A 21,501-nucleotide genomic window follows, 5' to 3' on the forward strand; every position below is an offset into this window, starting at 1 on the left:
TTCTATAACCTATGATCATAATTGTTACTCAAATTACATTGCAATGATCTTGTGTTTTGTAACAAAGATTATATGAAAAAAAAGTACATTAATAGATTCTCCAGAAAGCAGATTTCTGATAAAACATTTCGTCTTTAGAATAACCTGTAGTCATGAATGATGCATTAGCACAAGTAAAGTCAGTGTCAGTATTGAGCTCATGTGGCCTTTGAGGTCATTTTCACAGAGAGAGTAACTCACAGGATTTCCCTGAGCGCCACCACCTGTTTGTCCACCACCTGGCTCTTTTTCACAAGATCTTCAACAACACTGTGAAAAGAGAATTAATTGTTTCAGATGGACATTTAATACCTAAAATAAACTGTAATTTTTGACAGATTCAATGAAATGAGAGAATCAGCTATTAGAAAACATTCAAATGAAAGCTGAAGACACACCTGTGGTCTTGAAGCACCTGCTGCTGGAGTTCAGAAATCAGCCCTAGAATGTCCTGCTGATTCTCTACATGAACCCAAACAAAAACCTCTTTAACTGAAGCTCAATCACACTGCCATTAGTCTGCAGACAGTTTCTGTTAAAGAGATCTAAAATGGCACTGAATCTTACCTTTATCAGTCAGAACTTGACTTTTCAGCAGTTCTATGTTCTGAAACGGCCCGTCCATCTTATAATGAAGAGTGGGAAAGAGGTCAAGATTAATCTACTCCATTAATGTCACTGACTACATGTGAACTATAATCCCAGTGTAGCAAAAGCAGTGCTATTTTAGTATTATATATTTGATTAAACTATTTATTCATATTTTTATATTTGTTTTAACTTGGCGTTTAAGTTTTAGTAATTTTGTTATAGGTCATTTTTATATATTTATTTATTTTTTTTTTTGGGGGGGGGGGGGGGGTATATATTTTTATTACTAATTTTAGCACTTCAACTTAGCAACATTTCTCATTTAAGTGTTTTAAGTTTGCATTCTTATCTAATATTTAATTTTATTTCAGCTTTATTTTAATGAATAAAAAAGGTTTGAACTAGTTTTAGTTAACAATGACAGAAAAGGCAACATCAACCACAATTTTTTGACATTGACATTTTGACTCATTTGATCAAACTGACAAAATATTTTTATTTTTGAGCTCAATAGAGGGTAGTTCCAGGAACTAGCAACCAGGGTGGTTCCCTGAGAACTAATAGATCCCCTAAGGCCGTGTTCCTGGTTGCATTCGCATTGCCAGTAGGAACTCTGAAGTGACAAAACCCGCGCTTGTTGTAGTGACTTTTATTTTGACGGCACTGAGAACACCAGAGCCTTAGCACACAGCGCTCGTATTCTCCATTTGTTTATGATCTGTTTAACAGCCCTGTCTAATGCGTTATAAGAAAGAACTGTTATACAAAGAAAGTAGACAGTATATGAAAAATTATTTGCATTTGCAGTGTGGTTGATTCCCAATGTCAATAGCTGAGCAGAAATACATAATCATGTTTTGCTTGGTCCAAAGTTGCATTGGATTTTCTCTTTAGCGTAAAGGTTGAGAGGTCCATCTATCACTGTTTTTCATGTTTATAGAGTTAGTTTGTGGAGTAAATATATCGATTATAAACTGTGTGTACACTGCTTTTTAAAAGTTGTGCTGGGTTAGGCCCAGTTTTAGGAATGATGAAAAGGTTCCTCCGGTGCGAAAGCCCCTGTAGATGGACCTCTCAACCTTTACACTAAGGAGAAAATCCAACGCAACTTTGGACCAAGCAAAACATGATTATGTGCGAATGCAACCAGGAAAACTGACCTAGGGGAACTATTGGTTCTCTGAGAACCCTGGTTGCTAGTTCCTAGAAATAAGTTCCTAGAACTACCCAGAGCGAAAGCCCCTTATCACTGTTTTCCATGTTCATAGAGTTAGTTTGTAGAGTAAATATATAGACTATAATCTGTGTGTACACGGCTTTTTAGTTCCCCAAAAGGAGTTCCTAGAACTAAAATTGTTCTTATTTCCTGCGTTTTGAACACAGCAAAATCCGGGCACTTCCTGCAATAGTTCTAGGAACTATGAAAAGGTTCCTCCGGTGCGAAAGCCTCTTATGTGCCAGTGTACTTCTGAAATTTGACTTAGTCATATTAGTGCTGTCAAATCGATTAATTGCGATCAATAGCAGTCAAAGTCAACATTCCGAAGCTTTGTCCCAAACCACAACCAATACCCTCATTCACTATTTCCTACATTAGTTTACTAATACAGTCCACTTGAGAGAGTGAATGAAAACAAATGAGTGAATTTAGACACTGATGAACACCAGAATCATTGAAGGACAGAGAAGCAAGAACAGAAAAAGATTAAATCAACTGAAGTTAAAAGAAGACATAGAACAACTCCAAAAACAGCATTGCCAGCTTTATTTATTAGTCAGAAGTCAGAAAGAGCTTTATTGCCATGTATGCTTACACATACAAGGAATTTGTCTTGGTGATAGAAGCTTCCACAGCACAGACAAAATAATAGGGACTGTTTACAAAAAGAAAACACATATATGCAAAAATGCACAATATACAACGGACCAAGAGTTATGGTGTGCTAAATAAATATGAGTATAATGTTGCATATTTATTGCCCAGTGGGGGCATTTAACTGTTCATGATGTACAAATGATCACTAATGCTCAATCAGCACTTGATTATCTCATTAACTCCAACACTGCTTCAATGGTACTTTAAGGGTACGTTTACATGACAACAATTAACTAAAAACAGACAACAGCATTGTCAAAATGATCCTTGTTAACACGGATCTGTGAAAATGACTAAAGGCTGTTTTATACATGCCAGGCCAGTAGTTGGCGATGTCACTTTATCAAAAAACACAGCGCGAAAGTGTAATACGCATGTGTGAGCACATGATATGCATGCTCATGACGTCACTGTTTTCACAGATTAACTTTTTTCTTGTTTACATGAACACAGTAACAGTATCATTTTCGAAACCTTACACTTTTTTTAAAAGCTTGCGTTTTCAGGCCCTCAAAACGCTGCTGTCGCGTAAATGAGCGACCAAAATGGATAAAAAGTTTTCCATTTTTATTTGAAAACCATGTTGTGTAAACAGCCCCTCAATCTGTATAGTGTGCACACACATGAACACAAGGCAGTGTTAATTTAACATGGGCATTTTTCTGTGTAATATTACAGAAATCTTACCTATTTCATTTATGTATGACTGACATATGTGAATCACAATAAGTTTATTAGTTTGTTTATGTTAAAACTATGTAATCCAAATTTATGGAAAATTTGAATGTAATTCAGATACATAAAACTTAAGTTTGGACTGAAATATTTTTGAGTGAATGCAGGGAACTGTGTGTGCCTTTAAATCCAGTCCTTAACCTGATGATGCAAACTATCATGGTGGTGCCCATCGCGTGTTATACATCGGCTAACATGATCATTATAAAGGTGTGTAATAATAAAAATAATAAGGTGATACGTTTTAAAATAACGGTCACCTTAAAAACTCACACTGGGGGCTCAGCTAGAATTTTTTAAACTTACCTGTGAAAGGGTTAAAATGCAAAATATATGACGCAAAATGCTAAAAATCTGTAAGAGCGATGATAACATAGCTAAAACCACCTGACGAAATTCACGTCACTGTACACACAAGCACACACACAAAAGGGTACGTGTAAAAAATAAGTATTGGGGCTTAAATAAAGCAAGGAGGAGGCAAGACAGGTAAGCAGCAAAACAGGTATATTTATTTGCTGGTATCGGAGAAGCAGCAAGAGAAATGAATGGATGAGTATATAGCAGTCTGATAGTTTGGTCAAACTTAGCTTGCAGGTAACTGAGTTAATTGTTTTGCAGATGACTGGCGTGGAATAGGACCAGAGAATAAGATTGCAGGAGTTCTGGTGGAGGACGACGGAAGAAGAAGACAGGTCAGTATCTCAAGTGAGTAGAGCAGGTAGGTAGTCAGGTTAGCGATGGTTAGCAATGATGAGACCAGACAACTGGCCTTCTTGTGCTTTTAAGGGATAGGACAGTGGAGACTGACAGGAAAGCATTGGGTTGAGAGAGGGGAACGGGATCAGCAAACGACCTCGAGTCGGGATTCAAATCCAGGTCAGCCAGAGGCGCAGTTGCGCTATATGTCAGTGCGCTAACCACTAGGCTATCAGCGCCAACAGTGAAGGCTGATTTTAATGCAACTTCTCTCCATTTCTGTTTGTTATGCCTTTTTTCCCCCACATGCTATCAAAGATCAAAAAGATGGAATTTCATTCAAGAGACAAACATTTTTCATTTAAAATTAAATTAAAGCAAGTTTATTAGTCTGCTGTCACTTTAAGAGCTGCACGGATCCAATATTTTGTTTCACGTGTGCTCTTATTCTGTTTACTCCACTTAAGTCTTAAGACATAACTGGGTGTATTTACATGAATACTCACCAAGACAGGCACTTTGACATAAGGGTGTGCATAATTAATTAATTAACTTATTAATTAAGTTAAAGGATTAGTTGACTTCAGAATTAAAATTTCCTGATAATTTACTCAGCCCCATGTCATCCAAGATGTTCATGTCTTTCTTTCTTCAGTCAAAAAGAAATGAAGGTTTTTGAGGAAAACAAAGGACTCAACACGATCCCAGATGAGGAATAAGGATCTTATCCAGCAAAACAATCTGTCATTTTCTAAAAAAAATTAAAAGTTAAATACTTTTTAATCACAAATGCTCGTCTTGCACTGCACCACGCATTACATAATCACGTTGGAAAGGTCACTCGTGACGTAGGCAGAAGTCTTATTTGATTTTCTCCTCCAACTTCAAAATCGTCCGACATTGTTGTTTTACCTTTTTTGTAAAGGGCGTTTGACTTAGTCTTTGCACATTCGCTTTGTAAACACTTGCTCGGTACTTCCGCCTACGTCACGCGTGACCTTTCTAACATGATTGCATAATGCGTGGCGCATCGCAGAGCTAGTGGAATTTGTGGTTAAAAAGTATTAAAAAGTATTAAAAAAAATTCTTTTTTTTTTTTTTTTTTTTTTTTTTTTTTTTTCCTCAAAAACCATAATTTCTTTTCGACTGCTGAACACAAAGGAAGATATATGGAAGAATGTCAGTAACCAAACAGATCTTGCCCCTCATTACCATAGTAGGAAAAAAAATACTACGGTAGTTAGTCAAGGGGGGTGAGATCTGTTTGGTTACTGACATTCTTCCAAATATTTTTCTTTGTGTTCAGCAGAACAAAGAAATTTATACAGGTTTGGAGCTACTTGAGGGAGAGTAAATGATGACAGAATTTACATTTTTGGGTGAACTATCCCTTTAAGCACAAATCTCACCACATCCTGCTGGATCTTCACTCTGATTTGATTGGCTCTTCGTCTGGAACTTTCTATTCTCTTCTCTAGTGAAGGGGAGGGGTTTCGAGACTGTTCCTCCAGAAGGTTCTGCACAGTGAGGGCAGCGTCATTTATGACGTGTTTAAATTTGACATGACAGCACACACATGTTAGAGGAACACTGAACTCATACCTGTAGCTCTGCCTCCTCCTGCTCCAGCATCTTTCTAAGGATATCTGTGGCATGTTTCTGCACGTTGGGGTCCTGAGAATGATGGCGAACAACATTAAAGTGATGACGGAATTTACTAATGAAGGGATCTGTAGGGCCCTATAAGACTAATCTGAACAGCCAATCAGAGTTCTCTTTCTCTCGCTCTAAGGCCCGACACCGATTCTACATACTGAATCAGTCCAAAAAACCCAACAGCGTCTGACTAGAGCCAACAGTGTGGAACACTCCAGAAAAACTATGTTGGTGTGTGGCATGGTGTGTCACATAATAAAACAGAAATAGAGAAAGCTACAGGCTTCCTGCTTGTTCTGCAAACATTTAAGAGAGTTACTGTTATCATAACGGGGACCCGACACGTACTGTATCACTGAGAGCTGTTATGAGTTGTTTCTGGTTCACCTACAGCAGATGGAGGAGGATGAGGGCCCAGGCATTGTGGCAGCGGCTGGAGAACTATCACAGGAGGAGAGGGAGTGCAAGCTGGGTTCACAGGCTTTGGTGCTTGCGGGGCTTGCCGTTTTTTGGTTGATATCTGCGGGCTTGCAGCAACAGACTGGGGTGAGCTCTGTGGCAGCGGCTGGAGAACTATCACAGGAGGAGAGGGAGTGCAGGCTGGGTTCACAGGCTTTGGTGGTTGCGGGCCTTGCCGTTTTTTGGTTGATATCTGCGGGCTTGCAGCAACAGCCTGGGGTGAGCTCTGTGAGCAGGACACAGTGGAGATCGTGTCCATGACCAGTGGTTTTTGTGGCTGCATGGTGGAAATAAGTAATCAAAAAGGATGTTTAAACAATAGATTTCATAAATTCTTTAACAATTTAACCAATTGTTAAGTTTTTTTTTACAATAAAAGTGTCCTATGAAATGTGGATCCTACCCCAGTCCCCCTCCCCCGACAACAGTCTGTTAACATTGGCTCAATCAGAAATATATTGAGCCAACGCTATCTCACAACTAATTCGTACATATTTTAAAAGGTGGCTAATTCGTACAACCTCAATTCATACAATACAATTTGGATTTGTCTAAACCCCAGTGACGGGTATGTTTAGGGGTGGGGTTAGGGGTCATTCATACGAATTCTCACGAATTTGGCAACTCGTAGAATACGTACGATTTAGCATAAAACGTACGAAATTGTATGAGTGATGTTGTACGAATTAGCCACCTTGTAAAATATGTACGAATTGCCATGAGATCAGGGTGGTTGAGCCAATGGAAAAATTTAATTTTTCCAAACCATGTTACTGGTTCAATTAAATATTGTTAATTTGTAGTAGCAATTGTTTCATTGTCCCAAAAGAAAAAAAAATGTATGAAAAACATAAATGCATTAAACAAAATACAGAACACAGAAAACAGGGTTGACATTTTATCACATCTCTTTATTAACAAATCAGTTCCAACACAGGATATTTGGTGAAATACCTTAAACAAGGAAAAACAGAATATATTCAAGATGTCTTCTGCATCTTTATATGGTGAAGAAAACTTTTAGAAGCGGCAATGCGTAAGTCAAAAACCTGCAAATAAATAGAAGGAAAACAATAACATTAATGACAGTTCCCCTGCATCACATCTATTTAGTGACAGAACAGAGGTTACAATATAACGAGGATGAGACTGTCAATCGATATAGATTTTTCTTTCTCATTTATTTCAAATTTTTAGGCAACCAGGTAAATTACTTTAAGTTAACCAACAATTCTTTTTTACAGTGTGCGATTCACTTCTCGCAAGACAGACAGCAAGATCCAAAACTCTTTTGCCGAAGATTAAGAGACTGAAGAATATTTAAACGCGTTTATAGTATATTCGGAAAGTACTCAAACTCCTTCACATTTTTCAATTTTGTTATGTTGCAGCCTGATATTACAATTGTTTAAATTAATTTTTCTCATTAATCTACACTCAGTACCCCATAATGACAAAGTGCAAACAGAAATTTAGAAATGTTTGTAAATTTATTAAAAAGAAAAATTAGTTTTACCAAGTATTCAGACCCTTTACAACAATACTTGATATTTATCTCAGGTGCCTCCCATTTCTCTTGTTTGTTGCTGAGATGTTTCTGTACCTTGTTTGGCGTCCACCTGTGGTAGACAGATACATAGAAAGGCACACACCTCTCTATAACAGGCTTCACAACTGGAAATGCAAATCAGAGCAAAAACTAAGCCACAAGGTCAAAGGAACTGCCTGAAGGTTCCCAAGAGCACAGTCGCCTCCATAATTCTCAAATGGAAGAAGTTTGGCACAACCAAGACTCTTCCAAGAGCTGGTCGCCTGGCCAAACTGAGCAATCGGGGGAGAAGGGCCTTAGTAAAAGAGGTGACCAAGAACCCAATGGGACAAAGTTCCAGAAGAACAAACATCACTGCAGCCCTCCACCAGTCTGGGCTTTATGGCAGAGTGGCTAGACGGAAAGCCCAGAGAATCTTGTTCCTCACAGTCTGAGAGTCCTTCAGGTGCTTTTTTGCAATCTCCAAGCGGGCTTTCACATGTTTAGACTTCCGTCTAGCCACTCTGCCATAAAGCCCAGATTGGTGGAGGGCTGCAGTGATGTTTGTCCTTCTGGAACTTTGTCCCATCTCCACACGGGTTCTCTGGAGCTCAGTCAAAGTGATCATCGGGTTCTTTGTCGCCTCTCTTACTAAGGCCCTTCTTCTTCAATTGCTCAGTCTGGCCAGTCCTGGTTGTACTAAACCTCTTTCATTTGAGACTTAATGTCTCAGAAAACCCTATTGAAATTTCTCAATTTTGTTATAAGTTTTATTCGAATTTGTATAAATCTAAATTGAATATAGATGATTTAGATACTGTAAGCACCTTAGTAATGTTAATTATATTAAACATAATGAAAAATTTTTGTGTAACTCGCCAATTACTGTCGTTGAGGTTAAGGAAGCTCTCAGTTTAAAAATAACAAGTTGCCTGTAATGATGGGTTAACAGCTGAATTTTTAAGTTATATTCTGAGTTTCTAAATTCTTTCCCTTCCAAGTGTATATAGAGAGTTTAAATTGCTCTGAGATTACTGTTAGTGCGAAGCAAGGTGCCATTCGTTTAATACCAAAGCCTAAAAAGGACACTCTTTTCTAAGAAAATTGGAGACCTATCAGCCTTTATAATGATGAATATAAATCGTTTGTCCTTATTTTCTCTAGGGCGTTTCAAGTTGGTTTTGAACTCCATTATTGATGAAAATCAATCCGGTTTTATGAAAAACTGTCATATTTTTAATAATATTAGACTTGTCTTCAACCACCCTTCCCCCCCCCCTTTTTGTGTGAAAAAAGCCGTTTTTTTGAAAGCTCAGTGAAATTAGGTCATGGTACCACATACAGATTTCTTTTAGAAAGAGGAATTCGACAAGGCTATTTTTCGGAAATCATAATTCTGATAAAAGTATTTTAATTAGTCAGCTAGTTTTCATATGCTTCAGGTTTGAATCTTAATATCGAAAAGTTTCTTTGAATTTTAATCCTGCCTTTGAAAAAGAGAGTTCTTCTGTCAAAAGAAGGAATTTCTAGACTAACCTCTATTTCTTTATCTACATTTAGACAATAAAACTGTTAAAACTATTGAACAGATTTTATTTTATTTTTTTTTATAGAAGAATTGCTCTACATTCATAAATCTGTTGTTGTTGTTATAAATTTAATAAAAAATGGTGGCCTTGATTTTCTAGATTTCTCTAAATAATACTCTCAAAATCATTTGGTTAAAATTTTGTTTGAAAACAACTTTGTTGGGGGTTATTTTATTTGGAATAACCATTATTTTGTATGAGCACAAAAGTTTTTTTTTTTTTTTTAAATGCTGGTTTGATATGGGTATTGTTTTAGTTCGTCATTTGTTTAACACTCAAGGTTATCTTATGACATATGAGTTTATTGTGGACTTTACTTTTCCTGTGACTCCCAAGGAATTCTCTTTTGTATTCTCTGCGATTAATTCTGGTGTCATTTCTTTGAGCCCCTTTCACCCAGAGATTCCGGAAAATGCACTGATAATGTGTTTGATTTAGGTTCACTGCCAGTGATTTTCTGGAATCTCTACGTGCATTCACACACATCCCGTAAAGATTCCTTAAAGACACGTGACATCGATGTGACGTGTGATGTCTCCACAGCGTATTAAAGTTTGCTTATGATCTGTGATTTCTCTTTCGAGAAACCACGCTCGTGCATTATCTTTCTGATTCGATCATAAACTAGTGCATCTCTGCTTCAGCGTCATCACTACGACACGCCCCTTACGGCATTGATTACGGCTTTTGTTCACACAGGGCGCGTTCCAGTGTTGTCACCTGTTGTGATCCCGGCAATGTTAAGTCACTTTCACACAGCACGTTGATCTCATAAAATTTCCAGAATGCCTGTGTGAACGCAAACACGGATTGATTCCGGGACGGGGACCTATAACATTGCTGGGATCAGAACCAGAACGCGTTCTGTGTGAACAGCCGTAATCAATGCCGTAAGGGGCGTGTCCTAGTGACGACGCTGAAGCTGAAATCTTACGGGATCATTACGGAATGTGTGTGAACGCAGGTGCAGATTTCAGAAAATCGCTGGCAGGGTGAATGAACCAAAATCAAACGATCCCGGGACACATCAGGGTATTTTCCGGAATCTCTGAGTGAAAGGGTGAATCAATCCCAGGGCATTCTGGCAATTTTATGGAAGTTTGCTGGGATCAATGTGCTGTGTGAAAGGAGCTTTAGAGAGATGTGATATGTACATTTTAACAGGTAAAATTTGTTTTTCACAGTCCAAAGACAATTTTTATCTTTTAATGTTTGTATATTAGCATTAATTATTATACATAGGCTAATTTATTATTATTATTAACACCCAAAAAGCATGACTCGAATGTTGTATCACTAATAATCATCATAAATATTAGCGATAAAATAAATAGGCCTATCACTAATAATAGGTATCCTATTCGAGTGAGGTGATTCAATCTTTGTTAGATTTCTTAAATGGGGTGGCACAGCGTGTCGCGTTCAGTGTAGACAGTTTTTAGTTGTTGCGGCGCGACGCGATAAAAGTCGCGTCTTGTGTAGACACGGTGTAATACCACCGTGTAACCACTATATGGCTGTAAAACCCTATAGCCTATAAACATTCCCTTGCATGGGAACAACATCATTCTCAGACTCAGTGCGACCAAGGCTATATTTTAAAATATATTGGCTAATTTAGTGTTTACATAGCCTACCATTTACTTCTTGTTTATTTACTTATCTATTTAATAATTTACTTCATTTTATTATCACGGGAATGACGCGCGCGAAATGTGAATCGTTTGTCCATCATTTTGGGAGCTATTGGTGATAAATGAAAAATGTCACGTCGAAATATTTCCGTTTTAAAACATGAAGGCGAGCTGCATATGCTGGTGAAGAAGTCTCAAACTTCAGTCATTCACTGCAGAAAGTGAAAGTAAAAACTGATCGAGCTTTTATGCATCTGATGCTGCACTAACGGGGTATCTGTGAATAAGCTACTTCAAAATACTGATTGCAGTAGGCCTTTCTGTCTTAATTTAATTTCTTATATATAGTGAAATGAGAAGATAATTATTTGAAAAAGATTTTCATTGATGACTGATGATTACAGTGTTCGGATATATGATAGACTGTTAATCATTTAAATTATAAGTCTATAGGCTAATTCATTTTATAAAAGAGCCAAATGTTTTAAAAACAGTTTCAAGGCGTAGCCTAGCCTAAGCTAATCTCACTTTATCCGCAGGTGATGAGCTATGAAATAATTGCGGGGCAAATGAATTGTAGGCCTAATATTAATTTAATAATAAAAGTAGCATAATAATAATAGCCTAATAATAATTTAATACATTAATTGAAATGCCAAATCTTTGTGATATCGAGGGTGATCCGTCGTGCACCCTGTGCGCTCGTCAGTTGCCTGTTATTTTAAAACCTCCGTCCAGTAAAATATGCAATATATTGGAAGAGCCTAAATATTTGCAAAAACCGCTGAACAGATCGCCTAATCATGTGGACCTTTATAGGCAGCAACATTATCATCCGCCTGCTCTGTTTTCCGTCACTTCACGATCTCCGGTGGAAAGTTTAAAAATATTTCTCTCTGAATTACAGGGGTGACTGGGAGAAAAATACAACCTAAAAGTATATCCCAGAAAAAAAAAGTTTTTGAATTTAGTATTTTTTCACGTCATTACATTGTTTAGAGCATAAGAAACAAATGGGGGGAAAAAAACATTTATGAAAACTTATATTTTATTCATATGTTATGCTATGTCCTCTGTAGTGGACACCAGGGCTAAATTGTTTAAAAAAATAACATGACATGAAATGACATGTATAGGCAAAACAATGGGTTTTTTTTTTTTTTTTTTTTTAATCACCAATCAATTTTTAGGCTTCAGGATTTTTTTAACCAAACTTTGTATAAAGATGATTCTCAACTATGTTATGAAAGATAGAATGGAATGAATCGATATACCATTTTACTTTATGCAATATGTGGGTAAAATAGTCATACATAGATTTTCCCATTCAATACAATGCATCTATACACTGTATCTAATTTGCATATTAATGTGTTCTTGGAGCAACATGCAATGAAAAAAGAAGTGTAATAATGGGAGTAATAATTGGCAACATTTTCATAATAATATCTAATAATTAATAGGAATATTGATATATAATTTATTTCGCTATTCATCTCCTAAAATGCCCGATAAACATGATTTAAGTCCCAGTGTCCTCTACAGTGGTCATGTATGAAATCAATGCCCTGTTTCGTAACAGAAAGTCATATTTAGATTATAAACCCCATAACATTTTCCTGAGATGTTGATTTATAACAAACAATTTGAAAATTAATCCGATTTAAATGATAATTACAAAATATTATCATATTTCCAGAAGAGTGCTAATTTTGATTTTCAGTCATATTTAAAGACCAAGTTGTTGTCATAGGGAAACCTCTAAAAATTTGGTTTCTCTGCATAGCCCTGAATGTGCTCTTTACAGGACATCCAGACTTAAAACTGTGACATGTATGATGTCAGAGAAAATCACGAAAATATAATGTCCACTACAGAGGACAGAAGTCTATTGCTGGGTCCCAGGAGGATATCTCTGACACGTCCACAAATATCTGAGCACTAGAACAGACCCTGGTAACAATTTGCACTACATTGATCATTTTACTATCTGTAAATAGTGTAAAAAGTAGATTACTCACTTCTCTCTGTTTCTCCAAAAGAATCAAGACAGAAAGGGAAAGAGGTTGTTTATGGATGGCCACACCAAGATCATGATTTTACATCCTTCCTTTTTCTGTCCTCCTGCCAAAAACGACCTTCTAACAGTCTTGCCACAGCCCTCCCTTAAAATTCTGAACTTCCTTTTCAAAAATTCCAGCAGGAACCCTGAAGGATGGTGCAGGGACCATGTAGGAATCCTGCAAGACAGAATGAAAATCCTACAGGACAGGGTACATTCCTGCAGTGGGTATGGATTACGACCAGGTCTATGGGGCCAGTGCCCAGGGGCCCTTGACTACCAGAAGCCCGGGGTGGCCCTTGGTCTTAAGGCCATGCGATCCAGGGCTGCGTTTCTCAAAAGCATCATAAGCCTAAATTGATTGTAGAGACCATTGGTGGCAATTATTCTATGATCAACTTACGATGCTTTTGGGAAACGCAACCCAGTTTGGTTCAGAAAACCCATCAACAATGAAAACAAATGTTTATTTATGCTGGAATATATGTGTCCCATAACCTATACAAGGCCTCTTAAACAAGGCTCTTGGACGAGGGCTTTCTGGAACTTCTGCTACTGTTGGGCCCTATGTTAATATGGAGGCCCCAAATCCACAACTATTGCCCCATCTTGTTTCAAATTATATTTATTTGAACAACCCTTCTTTCTTGGTTTGAAAAGTATTGGAAAAATAACTATTTATTATTAAAGTATAACTGCCTATTTTTCCTAAGCTGAAGTGAGACAAAAATTTTTAACACTGGCTAATTTTATGTCTAAATTCTAAATGATCCAACAAAATGGGTATAGAGAAAGCAATAGAGTTTTTATTTTAGCACACTTATTTAAAATTTAAACTGTAAAAACTTACACCCTTCACTCTACAGTTGTTTGAATGACTGTAAAAGATCCACCTTCAAAAAAAAAAAAAAAAGGCAATTAAGCAGAGTGTATATTGGAAATTACAATTTTTTTTACTGGTCAAACCGAATTTTGTAGCTACAGCGCTCAAAACAACTGGTCCAATGCATACCATAATACATGCATTGTAATACATACTGCTAGACTAGTGACATCAAAGCTATCACTGGTTTGCTCATTAATGGTTAACAATGGAGCCAGTGTTTTCCTCAGAATTTTGTGAGACTATGAGGGGTGGACCTCAATTTCCCCGGGGGCAAGAAAAGTCTCTATATTTTAAAGTTAAATCCAGAAATATAAGAGCTCAAACCCATGTTCAGTGAGCAAATGGAACAGTAAAAATTCTTGTACCTGGACTTTAGTACACCCAAACCTCTTTTTAGTTGTTGTGTCTCCATTACATTTACACTAGTTTTAGGAAAACAATTAGCCAAACAATTAGAACAGGCTATAATAATAATAATTATTATTATTATTATTATTATCTCTGAGAAAGTAATATAGCCTATCACGTGAGCAAAGTACGCGCTTCATACTTAAAATAAATTGTATCCTGTTTGATTTGATAAGGGCACTACACCATTTTGCGCTTTCGATTTTAGTTCAACGACGTTAAAGACCTCTTATGTTATGAAGTTTAAAAATATTTTCAGTTCATTATAAAAATATATGGTAGGATTTGAGGCCTCAGAGTGACAACAGTTTGAATATTCATGACCATCCTAACTTCTAGATGCACGATCTGGGGGGAGCAAAATTGTGCTTTCCGATTTAAAATGCGATTTTAAAAGGGGTCATATAATGTCATTTTTACAAGATGTAAAATAAGTCTCTGATGTCCCCAGAGTGTGTATGTGAAGTTTTAGCTCAAAATACCCCACAGATCATTTTTTATAGCATGTTAAAATTGGCACTCTTTGAGCGTGAGCAAAAACGCTCCGTTTTGGTGTGTGTCCCTTTAAATGCAAATGAGCTGCTGCTCTCAAGAAGAGGGCAGAGTTTCAAGAGCTAGTGTTAGCACATAGTGTTAGCAGCGCTGATTACCTCACGCAGACCCACTTAAAATGTTAGAAATGTTCAGCCTTTTATGTTCAAAACGGAGTCTGACAATGATGGAGAGACTCAAGAAGAAGTGACATGATGTAGAATGTAACAGGACGTTTCTGAATGCTTAGTTGATGAATTTATGTAGCTGATGTGGAGTTAACTATCTTAAAGTCATTGATTAGCATGTCATGATAATCTATAAATCACTTGTTTGGGAACTGTTGTAAGATGCTTACAGAATATATGCTACATGAAGTTAGAACAGGTATAGTTTAGTTTAATTACGGTTATAACTTGTCAATTGTCATGTTGTCATCTTGCTTTTATGACATGCTATTGCATTTGTGTTATTTACTGTATTGCAATAACATGGCCTCACCCCCTTTGTTGCGTGTTTTTGGGGGCAGGGTTTATGTAAATTTTAGGGTTAGTGATGTCACCAACCCAGGAAGAAGCTTGTTGTAGTCCCTACCAGCCGTTTGTTGAAGTCCTTAAAAAGAAATTTCTGTAAAAGAAAATATTTCCCTTTGCATTGAACTTTGAGCGTCGTAACTTTGCAGATGTTGTTTATGCTCAAACAGCAGCATTACACACTAACTAAAGTTCAAAAAGTGAAATCCTAATCAATCACCCTTTTAAAACAAATGAACAGGTTTTCATAATAATGTTATAATATTTTTTTCATGATGAGTAAAAATATAAAATGTAATATAGTGCATATATTTAGCAAAATACTCCTCTATAGTTAATTTTTCTAGCTATGCTGTGGTCATTAAATAGTTTGAGGTAAAAGTGACATTACGTGACATTGTTCTCCAGCTGTTTTATTGACCTCTTTCTGCGGTTGAAACACTGATTGAGCAACTACATGAGACATGATTCATTTCACTAAGTTACTGTATCTTTCAACATACCTTCTAATGTTCATTCGGGTTTATTTACTGTTAACTAGTAGTAAAGAACGAGAGATGATCAGTTCACGTGCCGCTACAGCAATCTGTCACGTCACATTTAAAGGGATAGTTCACACAAAAATGTTGTGAAAATTTTGTCATCATTTACTACCCCTCAAGTTGTTTCAAACCTGTATAAAACTGTATACAAAGGAAGATATTTGGAAGAATGTTTGTAACCAAGCAGATCTCGCCCCCCATTGACCATAGTAGGAAAAAAAATACAATATTACTCTCTGTGATGCGTAAGGCTTGTTTTTCAGATGATTAACCTGGTATTTTTTATATACAGTACTGAACCCATTTAAAATCATTAAACTACAATACCGTTTGGCCTAAAGGTAGCCTGTCAAACCAGCTGTAATTTTTCACAATTTCAATCATCATACAGTAACCAGCCACCCTTTGTATTTTTCGACGGGGGAAGAAGTTCCATGGGTTCAGCTAGAGTTGGTAGGTCTATCTGATGCAAGATCTACCAAAGTTCCAATCTTCTGCTTAGCATTGGTTATAACTTTCCGTTAAAGTCCATTAAACTTTAAACTTTTTTTTCCCTTAAACTTGGTTTTTCCAGTGCAAGTCACTGTTGCTGCTTTGTTGGTAAAAAATCGCTCAGCCATCTCAGGGGAAAGTACAGCAAAAATTCCTCTTGCTCTGCGGTTAGCACATTCCTATTTTCCTTCAGAGACCTTTTCTCACAGCCACTCATGGATTCTCTTCTTGGACAGAGAAAATAATGATGATCAGGATGTCCAAGACATTTTTTACATGCCCCAATCTTTCTCAAAGCAGCTTTCTTTTCAGCTAGCTTTAACTCCTTAAACCTCTTACAGAAGAAAATCTTGTATTAATTATTTACAGTTCCACAGAGTCCACACACACCACACACCCACCATCAGAATCTTTATGTGTGGTCCTTGTAGATGCACGTCTCCTTTCAAATCTATTTTCCGATTTATCTAGTCTTTCTACCTTGTCAGGGATTCTGAGTTGTTCGAGTTGAATGTTTTCCTGTTTCCTTAAAATCAACAGGTCAGTAATAAACTCACTTTTTTTGTTTCTAAACAAGTCTATTATTTTGTATAGGCTACTTTTAACTAGAGCTGCACGATTAATCGTAAAAAGATCGCGATCTTGATTCAAGCACCCACGCGATCCTACTTTATTAATGACAACGATTCTCCCGCGTCTATTAAACCTTTGACAAAATCATCCCAGAACGTTCAAATCTGTGTGCTGTCAGAGCCAGAGAGAGCCGTTTTGAATCACACATTAGTTATTTCTCTGTTACAAATATTCACATTATCACAGAAGTACTGAGATATAAGTTTTAAGTTAGTAGGCTATTTAAACACCAATGTCTACAATAGCGATCAAAATAGAGCAAACTACCTTTTGAAATGAACTTGGCACGTCAAATAACGGTTGTATCAATTACATCTAATATTACCAGGTGGCGACAACTGACTGTTAAAAAAATGTATTTGTCATTCAATCGTTCATTTAAAAGATTCGTTCAAAAACACTGATTTATCCAGCAATGAAACAAGTATTTATTAATGAGTCACTGAATTCATTCAAAACCATTTTTTAAATAATTCATTCAAACATTTTCCAGCAATTAGAGTCAGCAATTTATATTTTGTCAGAACCTCCTGTAGGCCTAAATTACATGTTATTTTGTTTGGTTGTATATTCAGAATTGTGGGAGAATCGTGATCTCTATATGAAACCAAAAAATCGTGATTCTCGTTTTATCCAGAATCATGCAACTCTACTTTTAACTGCTTTACTCTGCCCTCAAAAACCTTCTCTGTTGTAGGAATCCATTTTGACTGCTCTACTTACAAGTCTTTCCAAGTAATTTAGTTAAAACTTCATATCCTTCACAGTTGACACCAGCAACAGGTATTGAAGCAGAATGATCACAAGCTTTTTCAGCTTCATGGACTGCAAAAGTTATTTTAGTTTATAAATTGTTTAATATGTATATTTTTCTTACAAAAACCCATTGATTTGCTTGAGAAGGCCTTTATTAACCCTTCTGGAGCCATGTTTAGAATGGATGGACTTTTTTGGACATCAAAATACTGGGTCATATCACTATCATTATAAAGCTTGGGAGAGCCAGGATATTTTTAATATAACTCCTATTGTGTTCATCTGAAAGAAGATAGTCCATTTTTTGGTGATCCGTCCCTTTACTTCCTCTTGGCTATACCTCTGCCACTCTAATTTGGACAATTTTTTTTTTGCACTTCTTCAAGCTTTGTCTCACAATCATTAACAGTCTTCTCAATAACTGCTGCGTGCTGCATTTCAAGTTCCACTTTCTCCTCATTCTTTGCTTTGCCAGCAATCCCATAGTCATCATTATCATCTAAAAGTGCTCTTGCACTAGAAGAGAGTTTCTGGAATTCTTTTGAGTTCACATTCAATCATTTGACTTGACTCTCGAATGAGAAAGTTCGCTTACTTGATAAAACACATTTTTGCAGTGGTTCTCTCCCTCTTAAGTTGGCCCACTGTTTTCCCCAAGGCTTCTTCTGCCATCTTGTTTTCAAGATAAATGATACGTCGTCTTAAAACAGCTCAATTAATTTACTGATGACTTAATGACTTACATTACCACTGTTGGTTTTTGTCCTTTGCGCCAGCTTTATTTTCTGAACCATTAGAGCCTTTTATCTTCTTATCAACAAACTGGATAATTATGCATCAAGTTATACAGGGATTCTCAGCCTCAATGTCTGCCCAAGGCTTCAGTCAACTTCAGACAGTGCATGAAATAACTCAAAACAACCAATTCTTCATCACCGAATCAATTTATTGAATTTTTCAGCAGCAACTTGATCTTCATTTGCTTATTTTCAGTGCTTAATAACCAAAATATACAGAAAAACACAAACCATATACAATACAATACAATACAATGTTTTTTAATAAAGAATATTTAAAAGCAACCAAGGCTGAACAAAGTGTTGTACAGAAAAGAATAAGACTAAGAAATAAAACTACCAATAAAGGAACACAACAATAGAAAACAATAATCGAACCTATGATCAAAGAGTATTGATTGAAAGCCAAAGAGAATAAATAAGTCTACAGATCACTGTTTGGAAGTTAGTCTGGGATAAAAAGGGTTTCACTTTAGAGAGTTGTTGAAGATGAAAAAAGCATGATTTTACAAAAGTACTGATCTGTTTATCAAATTTTAGGATGTGATCAAACAGAACGGCCAGATTTCTAGCGCATTGAGTTTCATATGGGGCAAGAGAACCATGGTTAACATCAAACGTAGTTTTCCTTAGGCCCAAATAGAATTTTATTTTCATTTAAATTTAGAAAATTACTTGAAAGCCAAAGCTTGCGTTCTTTTAAACAGACAAACAGTGGTTGTAAACCATTTTTATCGTTATGTTTTAAGGGAAAATAGATGTGAGTATCATCAGTATATAGATGAAAGGATACTCCGTATTTATTAAAAATGGAAACCAAAGGTAGCATGTACAGGGTAAACAATACTGGCCCGAGGATTGATCCCTGTGGGACTCCACAGTTGAGAGGTATACTAGAGGAGGACTGATGACCATAGGCCAGTGGTTCTCAAACCTGTCCTGGAGTAAAACCAGCCCTGCACATTTTGTATGTCTCCCTCATGTTAGATCGGATAGAATATTCCACGTTAAAAATATCAAATCCGGCCCTGGACGCAGGATCTTGTCAAAAGATATTCGTTTGTCTGGTGTGTGCAACCCAGCAAACCTGTCAACAGAAAGTCTTGTCCTCAAGACTCTATTAACAGTCTTCTATCAGCCTGAAAGTTTGACGGAGAAAGCCAGAGAAAAACAGAAGCAGGAGATGAAGTGGGTCTGTTTATGTCCTTGCTACAACATAAACTATTAGTGGAAAACACATCAACAAAGAATAAAACATACTTACAGGCTGTGGCCCATAAAAAGTGGGAACTGCTCCATCTTTCAGGTCAAGCAACTCACTTAGATTGAGGAAGCTCAGAGAGACATACTGATATTATCATTTTCAGGAACCGAGTTAAAAATAATTTTTTTCGGGGTAAAAATAACAGTGTCTCGACGGCATGGCAACAACACTCTACTACAAAAACTCTTCCTCTTCTCTAAAGCAGCCCAACATGGCCTCACCCCCTTTGTTGCGCATTCCCGGGGACAGGGTTTATGTAAATTTTGGGGTTTGTGATGTCACCAACCCAGGAAGAAGCTCGTTGTAGTCCCTACCAGCTTTTGTTTTAGTCCTTAAAAAGTGAGTTCTGTAAAAGAAAATATCTCCCTTTGCTTTGAACTTTGAGCGTCGTAACTTTGCAGATGTTACACAGCAACATTACACACTAACTAAAGTTAAAAAAGTAACATCATAAAAACAGACTTGTTTTTTAATTTCCAGGTCCCCCCTCGTGCCGATCGTACTGGGTCATCCGTGGCTGGCTAAGCACAGACCCAGGATCGATTGGGGACAGAGCTCCGTCATGGAGTGGAGTCGTCAGTGTTATGCTGATTGTTTAGTGTCTTCATGTCCGTCTGTCTCGTGTTCTGTGTTACAGGAGGAGCCAGTGAACCTGTCTAACGTGCCGGAGGACTACCTCGACCTGAAGGGAGTGTTCAGTAAGTCCCGGGCTGCTTCACTTCCTCCACATCGTCCCTATGACTGTGCTATAGACTTATTGCCAGGTACCTCTCCGCCTAAAGGCAAGTTATACTTACTTTCTAACCCTGAGAGGGAGGTCATGGAGAAATATATTTCTGATTCTTTGGCAGCTGGGCTCATTCGTCCCTCTTCATCTCCGGCTGGCGCCGGAATTTTTCGTGGGTAAGAAGGATGGTTCACTGCGACCGTGTATTGACTATCGAGGGCTGAACATCACAATAAAGAATACTTTTCCTTTGCCGCTGATATCTTCAGCCTTTGAACGGTTGCAGGGAGCGTCTCTTTTCACGAAGGTTTCCGGGATTCGCTAATTTTTATCGCCGTTTTATTCGCAATTTCAGCCAACTAGCCGCTCCTCTGACCGCCTTGACCTCCACCAGAACGACGTTCAGGTGGTCTAATGCAGCTGAGGCTGCATTTTCCAACCTTAAGAGTCGCTTTGTTTCAGCTCCCATCCTTGTAGCCCGTGATCCGTCACGTCAGTTCGTGGTGGAGGTCGATGCGTCAGAGGTGGGGGTAGGAGCAGTTCTTTCCCAGCGCACCGCCGCGGACGATAAGATGCACCCATGCGCATTTTTTTTCTCATCGCTTATCGACTGCCGAACGTAATTATGATATTGGTAACAGAGAGTTGTTGGCAGTCAAATTAGCATTGGAGGAATGGCCTTACTGGTCTTGAAGGGTCAGGGGTACCTTTTATCGTCTAGACCGATCACAAGAACATGGAATACATCAGGTCCGCCAAATGACTTAACTCCAGGCAGGTTCGGTGGGCTCTTTTTTTTTTTTTCGGTCATTTCGATTTCTCTCTTTCGTATCGTCCTGGGTCCAAGAACATCAAACCAGACGTGTTATCTCGTATTTTTGATCGTTCTGAGCGCCCGTCTACTCCCGAGTGTATTTTACCTGAGAGACTGTTTATCTCCTCACTCACATGGGAGGTCGAATCGAAGGTCCGCACGGGGGTCCACCGAGTCGGTTATTTGTGCCGGAGGGATTACGGTCAGATGTTATTCGGCGGGGGCATGGTTCCAATGTGGCTTGTCATCC

At 37.6% G+C, this 21,501-nt stretch overlaps 1 protein-coding gene and 1 long non-coding RNA gene across 2 annotated transcripts in view; one reads left to right on the top strand and one right to left on the bottom strand.

Annotated features, from left to right (window-relative positions):
- Positions 1-21,501, top strand: part of rhobtb2b (Rho related BTB domain containing 2b) — a 45,200-nt gene that overhangs the window by 7,882 nt on the left and 15,817 nt on the right. The window contains exon 2 of the mRNA XM_051908204.1: positions 3,863-3,936. The gene's annotated coding sequence lies outside the window, so the exon portion shown is untranslated. The remainder of the gene's footprint in view (positions 1-3,862; positions 3,937-21,501) is intronic.
- LOC127520252 (uncharacterized) lies at positions 4,294-12,964 on the bottom strand. Its single transcript, XR_007932072.1, has 6 exons — positions 12,828-12,964; positions 7,572-7,674; positions 7,010-7,104; positions 5,988-6,332; positions 5,543-5,614; positions 4,294-5,457 (listed from the first exon to the last, which is right to left on the bottom strand). It is a non-coding gene; the product is annotated as an uncharacterized LOC127520252 (long non-coding RNA).

This window comes from Ctenopharyngodon idella, chromosome 10 (assembly GCF_019924925.1).
Source record: "Ctenopharyngodon idella isolate HZGC_01 chromosome 10, HZGC01, whole genome shotgun sequence".
NCBI classification, from domain to species: Eukaryota; Metazoa; Chordata; class Actinopteri; order Cypriniformes; family Xenocyprididae; genus Ctenopharyngodon; species Ctenopharyngodon idella.